The 15,124-nt window shown below is 32.3% G+C and overlaps 1 long non-coding RNA gene across 1 annotated transcript; it reads left to right on the forward strand.

The window, feature by feature from the left end:
- Positions 1 to 4,383: 4,383 nt before the first annotated feature.
- Positions 4,384 to 14,726, forward strand: LOC145105508 (uncharacterized). The gene is made up of 3 exons (XR_013707339.1): positions 4,384 to 4,841; positions 4,921 to 4,998; positions 14,300 to 14,726. It is a non-coding gene; the product is annotated as an uncharacterized LOC145105508 (long non-coding RNA).
- Positions 14,727 to 15,124: the final 398 nt, after the last annotated feature.

Below are 15,124 nucleotides of genomic sequence, written 5' to 3' on the forward strand. Positions count from 1 at the left end.
GATGCTGGATGTCAGGTAAAGGTGGCAAACCATCAGGTAATTCATTAGGGAAAACATCAGCGAATTCCTTGAGCAGAGGAACCATAGCCTCAGGAATTTCAACCTCCTTAGCAACTTCCTTCCCGAGCAATACAAAAATTTCACCTTCCGCCTCCAACTCGTCTTCAAACTTATTAAGGGTCAGTAGAGTACCCGAAGGTCTCGGAACTGGCTCCTTTGGCTTACTGGGAACCAATGTTATCTTCACACCACCAAACAAGAAACTGTAAGTATTAGTCCGCCCGTTATGATCTATGTTACGATCATACTCCCAAGGTCTGCCCAACAACAAATGACAAGCATCCATAGCAACCACATCACACCACAAATCATCTTTATACGTGGTACCAACAGAAAATTGAACAAGGGCTCGTTTAGATACAGTGACCTCGCCACCCTTCTTAAGCCACTGTAGCTTGTAAGGCTTAGGGCGATTTTCTGTTTTCAAAGCCAACTTTTGAACTGCTTCTTCAGATATAAGGTTATCACAACTTCCTGAATCAATAACAAAAGTACAAACCTTTCCCAAAATAGTACATGTCGACTGAAAGATGTTGTGTTTGAGCCAATCATCACCAATAACTTTTGGTGTAAAACAAGACCGCCTTACCACCAAATTTACCCCCACATCTCCAGTTACAACTTCCTCTTCGCATTGATGCTCTTCGTCATACACAGGGGGATCTTCGTAATTTTCACCGGCATCATCATTTTGCCAATCATCTTGCTCAGCAAACAAATGACGTTTTCCGACCTTCTTGCACTCTGATTGTCGGTGACCTGTCTCCCCACAACTAAAACACTTCAAGCTGCTACTAACAGTTGTCCTAGGATTTGGTCCAACACTGTTAGATGTCGGTCTTTGTTGATTAGGCACAACACGGGGTACCATACCACCCGTCCCGGAACTTCCTCCAATATTAGCAGTTGAAGACGAACCGCCCACCCGACGACTTTGTTTCTCAAAAGCCAACGCCCGTTGGTGCGCTTCAGAAATAGATACCGGGTCAAACATATTTACAGAGTCCATGATTTGGACCCGTAGACCCCCAATATATCGAGCAATGAGTTGTTCCTCTGTCTCCTGGATATCGTTTCGGGCAATCAATTGGTAGAACTCAGTTGTGTAATCGTCAACTGATTTGGCACTCTGCTTCAGATTTTGCAACCGTTGGTACATCAACCTTTGAAAGTTATGGGGTAGGAAGTTGGATCGTAAACACTTCTTCATCTTCCTCCAAGTCACGACCTTTGACTTTCCGAGCCTGTCTCGTGTCAGTTTCAGTTGTTGCCACCATGCAGATGCCCTACCACGTAGCCTGGTAGCAATCAATGACACTCTTTTGTTTTCAGGGACTTCTTTGAACTCAAAAACTTCCTCAACAGTAGCCAACCAGTCGATGAACCCCTCCGGATTCAAATTGACCCCATCGAATTCTGGGATATCAATTCTCATTCCGGCCTCCCAACGCCTATTGTCACCTCTATGATCACGCCTTGGCCGCCTTTCTAGATCGTCTTCAGAATATGAACCGTCACTGCCGCCGAACGGGTTCCCAAATTCACCATCTTCCACTTGAGAATGTGTTCGAGACCTTTGCCCTCCTCGATTCATCAGTTCGACCATCCTATCAGTCAGTTGGTCAACCATTTGATCCATCCTCTCCTCCATTCGTGCCATAATACGTTCTTCTAGTTCTTGCTCATGAACATTAGCGGGCGTCCTGTTTCTCCTCGGAGGCATTTTGAACCAGGAATTCGGCTCTGATACCAACTGATGCAGCGCAAAAAAACAACACAAAGATAACCAAGAATGAACCTGTTGATTCTAAAAGAATAGCTAGGACAATCTCTTCAAAACCACGTTGATTCTACGAATACCGTGGGATTGGCTTCAAAATCTGGGTTAACACACAGAATTTGGGAGAAAGTCGAAAGTTCATAAAATTGATGATCGACCATCCAAATTACATCAAAAACAGTTAAATAAGAAGCAGAAATTAAAATGAAACCCTAAAAGTCCATGGGCCAAATACAAACCCAAAAACAAAACCCAAAAATTAAGGAAAAATAACAAAATTGTTCATAACTCCATTTAGAAAGCGATTTCTGGACTCAAAAATGGGTAAGTCCCCTTCGGGAACTTTTCTAGACGTGCTCCTTGCTCCAAGCTTCGATTTGACTGGTCGTAGGCCCGAAACGGAGATTCGTAGCCAAAGTTATGGCCATTTCCGTGAAGCCCCTTTAGTCACACGATCGTGGGCCTCTAGGAACGCAAGGGCCCGATCCTCCACACTTGTAGGCCAAACCAAATTTTTAAACTTGGCTCCACTAAATCTCTTTCTAAAATTCCCATAGATATGTCTAGCACATTGCCTATGTTCAGCTGCTGGAAATACTTCTTTTACTGCCTCAATCAAACCCTACATAAGTGAGATTAATGTTTGTAATTAGAATAACAATTAAAATTTTAGAACATGAAATATTTATGTACCATACCTTGTGTTGATATGAAATTATAACCAAACCTTGTCCTTCATTCCAACATTGCAAATCTTCTGAAAGAGTTTCTATGAACCATTTACAATTCTCCTTGTTTTCCACACAAACAACCGCCCAAACAATTGGGAATATGCAATTGTTAGCATCCCTACCAACAGCACAAAGCAACTCCCATTGGCAAAAACTTTTCAGAAAACAACCATCCAGGTTAATGATCCTCCTACAACCTCCCCTCCATCCCTCTTTTACTGAAGCAAAACATATGTATATCTTGCTGAAGTAATTCTTACCATCAGGCATTGCATCAACACAAATTTTAACTTTGGATCCAGGATTTGATCTTCTAAATTCCTCACCATATGACCATATTCTTGCATAATTTTCAGCTATTGTGCCTTTAGCTAGAGTCAATGCATACTTCTTGGCTCTCATACACTGACTCATACTCACTTCAATCCCAAAAGTGGTTTTTACCTCCTCTTTAAGCAATCAGACACTCATCTTTTGATTGTTATAAAATTGTTGCTTAAAGTGGGTCCCTATCCATTTGTAAGTCACAATTGACCCGAATTTGAAATTCTTTGCACAATTATGCTCACCAATAAGAGACTTTATCTGTAAAGACTTATCGTCAGTCATCCAAGAACCCCAAACCTTAAATGTACATTTTCCATCACAACATTTGGCAAGTAATCGTCTACTATCATTCTTAACAAAACATAATTGATAACAATTTGCGACAACATAGTTACAAAGCATGTGTTTTAATTGTTTAGGACTCTCAAACCTCATACCGAACACAAGTTCCTGCTCCTTCCAATTGAGCTTATCATTGTAAATATTTGGCAGCTCGGGATAAACATCTTCATTGTCACCCATGTCTTCTTCGAAAGACTCACCTACACATGCATTCTCACCCATGTCTACCTGAATCCCATTATCCTTTATAAAAAGATGAGGGTTCTCATGGTCATCCTCATCATCATCGGCATCCTCATCCTCGTCATCATCATCATCGCCATTCTCTTCCTCATCGTCACCGTCAGCCAAATCCCGATGCCCTGTTGCAACTTCCTTAATCAGTCCTGCACCATTAAGTACCTCTTCCTCTATGTTACCAACAACCTCGTCTTTGTGTTCATCCAACCATTCTTGCATGTTTACTATTCCCAAAATGGTCTACATACATAAGGAGTATAACACCACATTCATATGCAATTGCTATAAAGTCGAAATAATCTGGGTCATTGCTAATTAAAGTCAAACCTTTTGGAAAATCAATATCAGGTTGGCAGTAATAGAGCTTCTCACACTTTTCCCCAGTGAACCTTTCGATGAACGCAACACACCCGTCCTTGTCCATGCCTGCGAAATCGATGTCCGAAAACCTCTGAGTAATTCCACCGGTGTAGCGTATGAGTTTCTGGTGAACATTCCTTGAAAGTGAACACCTACTTGTAAGAATACAGGTTCCATGTTTGAGGATTCAGAAGCAGATAATAAGAACGAGTTTATCAATGAAGTGCTGAACAGTGGAAGTAAAAAGGCTCTTTTATAAAGCATACACCGACAGTAAGACAAAGCGCCTAATTAATGACATGACATTACATGGAAATCACAGTCAGCATCCGATGTGGTGTTAGTAGAAGGAGGTGGACTAAAAATGACCGTGTGACCCCTTCACAATTGCAATAAGGACTTAATCGACCCGACAAAGTGTAATTCGTTCCCTTATAAAGCCACAAAACAAGTTAAATGACTAAATTCATAAACGCTAGAAACATAATAGGGCATATATATATATATATGTCATTTTCCCTTTCTAGTAATTAAAGTGTTCACTTCTTCATTTTCTCGAGAAAGATGGAACGATACTCAATTTTGTTTGTGTTTAAAGAAGATGAATAGTAGCAGAGATGGCGTTGGTTGATGGTCGTTCGTGGTATGGAGAAGAAAATGGCGTGAAGGTGATGGTTCAGAACAGGGTAACCACCACGAAGGCGATTTCTCTTCTCTCTCTCTCTCGTCTTCTCTTTTTCTGCTCCGATCAGCCCAGATCTATCCTCTCTCTGATTTCCCGTTTTCTGTTCAGCCCTAGTTGAGGTTAACGACCACGGCTATGGTGGAGGACGACGACGGCGATGGTGGAGGAGGTGGCCGGGTATGGTGGTGGTGAGGGCGGCGCCTGTTAGTTCTAGGGTTTATAGATAGAGAGGTTGAGAGAGAAGGGTAGTGGGTGTAATCCCTCACTAGCTGTATTCGTGTCTTGGTGAATTGTACTCCTCCATCAGGTTTCAAAGGTAATTTTTTTTTCATAGAATCCATCACTTACTTCAAACTAAAAAATACTTTGATTTATCTTTTTGTTTTTGTTTCAAGATTTTGGGGTTTTTTCAACTCTTGACGGCTTACTGATGCTTTTTCTCCCTGATTGCTCCTCTTCTCGACTGATTGCTGGTAATTTTCTTCTTCGAATCACCACCCACTTTTGATTTGTGTTGTTTTGCTTGTTTGAATTGCTGTTTTGTGAATTATCCAAAGATATGTATGTCGTTGAGGTGCAGATGAATATAAATTATAAGAAAAGATCTCTAATTTGCGCTTTATGTAGTATTAATGTTCTTGACCTAAAACACTCCATCATTGTTAGATGAAATTTCGCCTGACTATTATTTTTGAATTTTAACTTGAATCTGAGTTGAATTCTTAGTTACACATACTCAGAAGGTCATACTTCATTATTTTTCTTTATTATTATTATTATTATTATTGTTATTATTTTGGATATTGAGCATCTTTTACTTGTATTCTACCTTAGAAAAGGGGATGATTCTTTACATTAATAACTATCAGAAAATATAGGATTGATCAAAATTTTATATAAAGAGTTTTAATGTGGGTTAGTTTTTGTTAAGGATGAACAATGGGACCAGGTGTGCCTAACTTTGGAGTTTGGAACCGGAATCGCTGATTAAGACCGATTCAGTTCTACTTCTTTATTATTACTTTTATAACCGTTACCGCCGGATGTCCAATGCTTTTAGATAGAAAATATTTTTAATTACACATATAATAATACGTATATAATCTTATAGTTTTCTTTCTATATCTAGTATTATTGAAGTTTTTTGAGAAGTTGGTTCGCAATTGTATATTAATGATCATTTAAGATCAAAATACAATTATAATCCCTGCATATTCTTTTTGTATCTTAGAAGGGATGAAATAACAAAGTCTTTATTTATGATTAATTTTACCCCAACTACAACTAATATACATCTTACAGTAAGATACGGACCCATCCCATGCTAGCCCCGTATCGTGTCATAAGCCCAAATGTAGAACTTACTCCCAAAGCTAGCTTGCAGGAGGGGACATGTAGACTTATAAGCCACCAACTTAATTTACTTTCGGATAATATGGGAGTGTAACACAATATACAGTTACAATCCCAGCATATTCTTATCAATACTTAATTCTTTTGTTTTCATCTTAAACCATCATGCTTTTACTTAATATCATTTGGTAGCTTAGAATTTTGGCTTGTTGATTAAATATTGATCATGATGGAGTGTTTTCCCTAGTATCCTTATGTATAGTTTGGCATGTAGTTTGAATGCTTTTAATATAATTTACTAGCATTAGTCTCGTAAGCCTTATATACATGTTTTATGATTTCTAATAAAAATTTCTACTATTCATTATTTAACTAACATTTTTTTTGTAATAGTTATATTGAAAAGAAAATAAGAACAAACTTAATTAAAATGGTAATATATAATCACATTAAGATATATAAAATTAGGTTATAACCTGTGGAAACCATGGTCCACAAACTAAAATGGTAATATATAATCACACAATATATAAATTATTGATAAATTGAAGTATTAAGTATATTGAATATTAAGAACACAATTAATAAATAATAAAGCACACAATTAGAAATTGGTAAGTAAAAAAGTAATTTTGTTTATTAATATATGTAATATGTAATATCATAAGAATCCGTTTTTATCTCTATATTTTAGTTAATTAAAAAGTATTTTGTTATCATATTTTTGTTAACTAAAAAAAGGGGCGCAAATGGAAAATAACTTTTTCATTAAGTAATTAATAAGAGATATAATACATTGACACGTGGCAAATATTTAATGTGGATGTGTATCAGAGTGACACATGGCAACACAAAGTTCTTCTTTTATTAATAAAGAAGATTGTTCTCTTATATGCGCGTTGCGCAGAACCACTTATATAGTTGAACTATTTACAAATATATGTTTTTTTAAATATAGCAATAACGTTGTTGTTAAATTTGATATAATAATTCATATACTAAATTGATATAATATATTGATTATTTTGAATTATATGATAATATGTACATCTGTTATAACCGTATAATCTCAATCGTTTGAATGGCTTCTATCCGCGAGTTACACATGAATAAAATTAAATATAATATATGGTTTAATGTTATTTATAGTTGTTATTGTTAATTAATTTTTTAAAATTGATTTGCTTAATGTTTTAATTTCTATCATTATAATTATTTAAAACATCAAACATTGTTTTTTGATTTTAAAGGTAACAATATAATCATTTATATAGACTTATTTTTAATTATTGTTATTGTAAGTTATTTTAAGCTACTTATTTGAAAACTTTTAACGATTATAAAAATATCTTTAGGAAATAATTTAGTTAAATTGAGATTACAACTTACTTTTTGCAGTTTATCACTTTTAACTATTTACAAAATATTCTTGGGTTTTTTTAAGTGGAACTGAATTTTATATTTAAGTTGACATTATAATGTTATATTTAAATTAACAAGTTAAGTATTTTGTCCAAACTGTTCAAAAGTTGTAGCTTTAAACTGATAATGGTTTACATACAACAACATATTAAATCTAATAAATTAAGTATAATATGTTAAAAGTTAAAGACATAACTTTATAAGTAGAAGTAAAGATATTATTTTAAAACTGAAATTTAGTATATTTATGATTACACTTTAGGTTTCATATTTATTTAACTTTTTTAATCAACTTATAATCATTATTAGAAGGATACTACAATTAATCACTTTTAACTATTTACAAAATATTCTTTGGGTTGTTTAAGTTCAACTAAAATTTATATTTTAGTTGACCCTGTAATGTTATATTCAAATTAATAATTTAAATATTTTATACAAATTGTTCCAAAATTGTATCTTTAAAATGATAATGCTTTACATCCAACAATATATTAAAACTAATAAATTAAGTATAATATGTTAAAAGTTAAAAAAACATAACTTTATAAGTAGAAGTAAAGATATTATTTTAATATTGAAATTTAGTTTATATATGATTACACTTTAGGTTTGATATTTATTTACCCTTATTAACCAACTTATAATTATTATTAGAAAGAAATTGAAAAGTCATGGGAGTTTCAAATGATGTGGTGAAAGGGAAAATGCTTCCTTTATGATATATATATATATATATATATATATATATATATATATATATATATATATATAATAAAGTAACTATGATATTGCGTGGGTATATATAACTAGAGCCGACCTTAGGAAAAAAGTACCGAAGCAACTGTAAGGACCAAAATGTGCAATCTTATGATTACATTTTTTTTTGTCAAAACGAGTCATAAACCGGTTATAAAAGTCCCTATTGTGGAAAGGAAAGCACCTGGAACACCATTACCCTATGGGTGACCGCTAGGAATTTGATCATTGTCTTCTCCTTAAAATAAATTATTGTCTTCTTAAAATAAATCACAATGATATGAAGAAGTAAGTTGTAGAGGGAAATGAAGAATGCAATCATGTTGAAGCAGTAAAAAAAGTAAAAAAATGAAGTTCTTAAACCTAGTTTAGAGTAATCTCGTTCATCTAAGCGTCTTGGAGGGCTAATTAAAGGTGTTAACATAGCAACTATTATCAGAATCGTCGTAAAAATGATGTTGTTTTTACCATTTTTTGGTTCTACTTTTGAAGCTCCTTCTACTTCTTCGATCTAGCATACCATGTTTTCTTGCTCATGTCTAGAGTAGTCTTTGTTTCTCTTGGATGTCAGTCGTCACCTGTTATGTTATATCATCTTTTGAGCTGTTGAGGAGCCATCTAGAACCATGATATGATAATAAAAGGGTAATGGATGTGGAAGAATATATAGAGTAGGGTTGATAAAGTTGATGACCATATTTAAACTCAAATTCAAAATTATTCATCGATGAGCTTTCATACTCCTGTAAATAAGTTTGAATTTGGTCATCGACTTTATCAACCCTTCTCCGTATATTCTTCTTAATCGTCATTCTTATATTGTCAAATTCAAACTCCATGAATTCCTTCTCAACTTCTGGAGCATATTCGGACGAGCTTTCATACTCCTCTAATTAAACAATATGAAACACAAAAACATGTTATAAGTTTATAATTTTAATTTCTTTTTCTTAGAAAAAAACTAAGACACATCAAATAAGATTGATATCTGATATCTCAGCAACATTCTAAAAAACAGCTACAAAAACATAAATAAAATGTAACTATTAGACATCCACTAACCTTTTCATGCTCATTTATAAATTTTCTGACCATATCTTTCGTGACAAAGCGAAAAAGTATAGTACCATTCGGTTGAGTAACAGAAACATTGTTCATATAAAACAACTACATAAACATAAACATAATTATAAAACCACTACATAAACAAAACAATTTTTTATTATACATTATTCCTTTATATAAATTATATCATAAATAAAGATTATTGAACTAAATGTAAGAACAAAATGCATCATCCTATTTGCGCTTGTACCTTTGCCTTGCCTTTTTGGTAGGTAACAATGTCTTTTATCATATCTTCCAAGTCCCATGATGTCCATGATATGTTCTGAACATAATCAATTGCATTGAGATACTTGACACCAACTTTTGGCGTGAAGGAGCTAGTATTACACATATTATAGCAAGCATATTATATGCTCTATTTACATCCATCTCATCTCAATCTTTTAGTATTTTCAGGACTTTCTTTCGACAAACGTAAGCTACTTTACCCTTTTAATATTTTGCACATTTATGAAGTAATCTTCCGAAGCTTTGAAGTTAAAAGTTGGAGTTTGAATCACCACCATCTTTTACACCCATAATTTCTTTAAAATGCTTCACTTCTATTCTATGTTCGACACTATTGATTTTTATGCTACGTTTACTACGTCAGATATGTATATTAATTGAATTACCAACTTATTTTTTCATAACCTCAGTTTTCATATCTAAAAGACTAAAAAATGGACTGTTAGACACCCAAGATCTTAAAATACGAATCTTTTTGTCACCTAAGCAATTTATCTCTTCGATAAACAAATTAGCATTACAATGAATTGCAAATTTTTCTCCCCCTTTGCTATCTCCATACTTTCTTTTTGTATTTGAAGACATGTTATTCCATACTTTTTGAATTTCTTTTACATCAAACTTATCCGGTCGTGAATCTTTCTGTTCTTGATGGAAACTGTTCCACACATTTTTTTTGATAATGAGTCATTTTGTATAACAGCCTGAATGTTTAGCGTATGAGATGGTCTAAATACAAACCGTGTAATGCAAGGAACAAAGAAACATCCATGCATTAGATGAGGATTTTGGTATATGACAATTGATGCTTTTGTTCTATTTCTTTTTTCATATTTCTTATGGCGTCAGATGTCTTTTCCACCTATAAATTTTGTTTCTTTTGATCCAAGTTTGCTTTTGCTTTTTCGGTTGCAAATTTGGTCAATTAAAGTAAAAGATAGTCATGATTTATGGCAACATAGCTTATCGTTTAACGTAATATTCTTATTTTCCACGATATGGTAACATGTCTAATTTATAGGCATGCTTTTGGAAAAAACATAAATAGATTACTATTTTCTTTTTAATATAGTAATTTGCATTGAATTGATTATAGTTTTTTTATCCTGTTCTTGAGTTTTTTACTTAAGGAGAAAAGAAAGAAAAAGGAGGAAAGGAAAAGAAAGGGAAGGAAAGGGAGGGAATGTTTTTCAATTTTATGTGTTCTTTGTTAATTGTATTACACAGAAAACATACAGGGAAGTTAAACATGTTATCATATTGTGGAAAATAAAAATACTACGTTAAACGATAATCTATATTGCCATAAATCATTAATATCTTTTACCTTAATTGACCAAATGTGCAACTAAAAGAGAAAAACAGACTTGGATTAAAAGAAACAAAACTTGTAGGTAGAAAAGACATTTAACGAAATATGAAAAATATATACCAATAACATCAATTGTCATATATCAAAATCTCCATCTAATACATTGATATTGTTTTGTTTGTTCTTTGCATTATAAACTTTGTATTTTGACCATCTCATATGTTAAACATGATGGGGCTGTTATACAAAATGACTCATTATTAAAAAAATGCATCGAACAGTTTCCAACAAGAAAAGAAACATTCACGACTGGATAAGTTTGATGTAAAAGAAGCCCAAAAAGTATGGAATAACATGTCTTCAAATACAAAAAGAAAGTATGGAGATGGCAAAGGGGGAGAAAAATATGCAATTCATTGTAATGCTAGTATGTTCATCGAAGAGATAAACGGCTTAGGTGCCGATAGAATTTGTATTTAAAGATCTTGGGTGTCTAATAGTCCATTTTTTAGTCTTTTAGATATGAAAACTGAGGTTATGAAAAATAAATTGGTAATTCGATTGATATCCATGTTTGACACCACTAACCGTAGCATAAAAATCAACGGTGTCGAACATAGAATAGAAGCAAAACATTTTAAAGAAATTATGGGTGTAAAAGATGGTTGGTGATCCAAACTCCAACTTTGACTTCGAAGCTTCGAAAGATTTACTTCATAAGTTTGCAGATAATCTGCTTGCTATAACTCGTGTAATACTAGCTCCTTCACGCCAAAAGTTGGATTCCAAGTATCTCAATGCAATTGATATTGTTGAGAAGTTACCATGAGCATCATGCGTCTTGGAAGATATGATAAAAACATTGTTACCTACCAAAAAGGCAAGACAAGGTACTAGCGTAAATAGGACTATGCCTTTTGTTCCAGCATGTTAGTTCAATAATCTTATTTTTGGTATAATTAATATAAAGGAATAATGTATAATAATTTTTTTTGTTTATGAAGTTTTATAATTATGTTTCTGTTTATGTAGTTGTTTTATATGAACAAGGATTCTCTTACTGCACTGAATGGTACTATACTTCTTCACTTTGTCACGAAAGATATAGTCAGAAAATTTGTAAATGAGCATGAAAAGGTTAATGGATTTCTAATAGTTACATTTTATTTATGTTTTTGTAGCTGTTTTTTAGAATGTTGCGGAGACATCAGATATCAATCTTATTTGATGTGTCTCAGTTTTTTTTTTCTAGGAAAAGGAAATTAAATTATAAACTTATAACATGTTTTTGTGTTTCATATTGTTTATTTAGAGGAGTATGAAAGCATATGGTCCAGAAGTTGAGAAGGAATTCATGAAGTTTGAATTTGACAATATAAAATGGAGAAGAATATACAGAGTAGGGTTGATAAAGTCGATGACCAAATTCGAACTTATTCGTCGATTTTATCGACCCTACTCTGTATATTCTTCTCCATTGTTGTTCTTATATGGTCAAATTCAAACTTCATTTACTAGTCTGATGACGTCATCACAAATCGGGAAATCAGGAAACCGAATCTTGGACAATGAGATTGATTATAATACATGTCTCGTGTTTATACTTGAAAAACGAATGAATGACTGATCACTTATCTTAGGGCCAATGTTTGATTGGATCAGAGTTCGACAAATGCTTCGGAAAGCACACTTTGCTGTTTGATTAGAAGTTATACTTGAAATTGTAGTTATATACTTATCCAAGTAGGAGACTATTGGATTAAGGTGTCTAAGATCAAAACTAAATTAGTATACACTTAATTAGAAGCGAAGTCTTTTTTAGGTTACCCTCATAACCAGTGTATATATATATATATATATATATATATATATATATATATATATAGAGAGAGAGAGAGAGAGAGAGAGAGAGAGAGAGAGAGAGGTTAGTTTATTGATTTATTATATGATTAATAAGCTGTAATAAATGATTTGATAATATATTATCTGATTAATATATTAATTAGAAATAATATTATTTAATTAAGAGTTAATCAGAAATTAATTATGATTAATTTTAGGATTAATTGGATTAATTAAAGGTACAATTGTTCAAAAACCGAATAAGAAAATGATTCTAGAAACCTCAAGGGATGACCGGTTTTAGCATTCCCATTTAGGGTTTCTAGAATGTCCCTTTTAGATAATTACCTAATTTGAAATATTATTATTATATTCAAATTAGGGTTTCTAGGGTTTCTTAAGCAGCTATAAATAGGACCCTTAGGCTCCATACTTTCGTCCATTATATACCTCAAGGAAGAGCCAAAATTTTGCCTCCCCTCTCCTTTCTCCACTTGTCTTCTAGTTGCTAGGGTTTAGGGTACAAACCATTAGAGGCACTAAGCTTTTGGTGTTTGCTTTCAGAAGAAGCAAATGAAATGATAATCATATTTATTTACTATAATAAATCAAATGTATGTAAACCCTAATCCATTTTGTATTTTCGAAATACCTAGGTTTCCATTAGGGTTCCGATGTTCATTGTTTATTGCTTTCAATTAGAGAAAACATAGATCCTCTATAGGTTGCATGTGAACTTAAGAGTTAAGATTTTCGCTTCATATGTATTTTAATAACCTATAAAACCCATTAATACCAACATGCATGCTTGTTATACAAAAACGGCCGATGTGTTTAAAAATTTACAAATTACACCCTCCGTACAACGAAGGTAATATCACCCTAGTTATAACTAAAATCAAAGATGTTTGTCATCCACATAAATATTAATTATAAATTCACTTATAATAAAATTTTATAGAAAGTAATATAATATCATCTTTTTAAACTAAAAATAAAATTATTCTATTATATATATATATATATATATATATATATATATATATATATATATATATAATTTAGTATATTATTAAATTATCAGAATGCAATGACTAATGAAAAAAAAATATCCTAATTACTATTTTGTAACAATAAAAAAGATTATGCATCACAATCAAAATTACTAGTTCGTAGTTCAAACAAAAAGTATTACTTAACTAGATACGTAATTACAACTAACATAAAAATTACAAAAGGGTACATTTCGTAAACAAGAAAGAAATCAGATTTTCCTTGGGGTAAAACGATGTCATCTTTATAATGTTTTATTTATATAACATATATTTTAATAATTACACCATTGATCCAATTTATTAAAAATATTTTCTAAATAAATGCATCAATATTATATATTAAAAGTAAACCATCCTCCCTATATCTCTATCTTTAAAAACCAACTTCCAATCGAAGAAGAGTTCGTTTTTAAGTAGCTTGTTTTTTTTTTTTTTTTTTTTTTTTTCTAACAAAAGAGAGAGAGAAAGGATTCGCATATTGTTTTTTTCTTCTTTTATTAGGTTGGTGGTTGATGTTATCTTTATCGTATTTAAGAAACGTAACATGTTTGTTGTAGTGAAAAAGGAGATTGGTCTTACATGTGATTTGCAGTATTTTACAATATCGTTTTTTTATGTTAACAAATATTGAAACGCAAATTGTATTACTTACCAATCATTTTATTTAATATGAAGGTTTATTTTCACAAGATGGAGGATCAAAATGAGGCCCAAGAAAATAAAAGATCCATCATATTGGTTGTGACGTCTGTAATAAAATATACTACGTTTATTCTTATGATGCTGATGATGAAACGTCTGGAAGTATTTGCTGAAGGGACCGAAGAGTTTAAACTGGGAAGGAAAATTTCATATAAAGTTTTTTTGGTCTTAGACATCATCACATTTTTTACATCCCAGGTAATCGGTGACGCTAACGTTTTTGTGAATAGGAGTTCGCCAGAATCGATGATGAAAATTGTGACAATAACATATAAGATCATGATGGTTGTGATATTACTCATGATAGCCACTATTATAGCCGCCATATTGGCCATTTTTGTTTAAGTATATTGGTTATATATAAATTGGAAAATAAAGTATTATTTTATTATTATTATTATTAAGTTGTGTTCAAGTTTTAATGTTGGTATTATGTTTTTTTACAACATTGGGAAAGATATCAGCTGGAATATAATTAATTATTAAATGATAAAGTTGCTTATTTGTATTTATTGGACTCATTATATATACCATCATTAAAATTGGTGATCACATTTGTAGGCAACAAAAAAATGGTGTTTTCTCTCACGTATGTATGAGGTTATTTGTGTTCTGGCTCTTTCCAATAGAGTGGGTGGGCTGATAATGTATCTTGGTGTGAGTATTCTTTTTAGGTTAAATGTGCAATCACTGTAGTGTTATTACTGTTACCGGTGTGAAATAGTCCATTTTTTCTTACAAAATCCCATTTTTAGACATGTGTGTGTGTGTGTTTTAGCATTGCGTTAGGGTTGTATC

The sequence above is a fragment of the Lactuca virosa genome, chromosome 1, assembly GCF_052849685.1.
Source record: "Lactuca virosa cultivar CGN04683 chromosome 1, Lactuca_virosa_CGN04683_v6, whole genome shotgun sequence".
Lineage (NCBI taxonomy): Eukaryota > Viridiplantae > Streptophyta > Magnoliopsida > Asterales > Asteraceae > Lactuca > Lactuca virosa.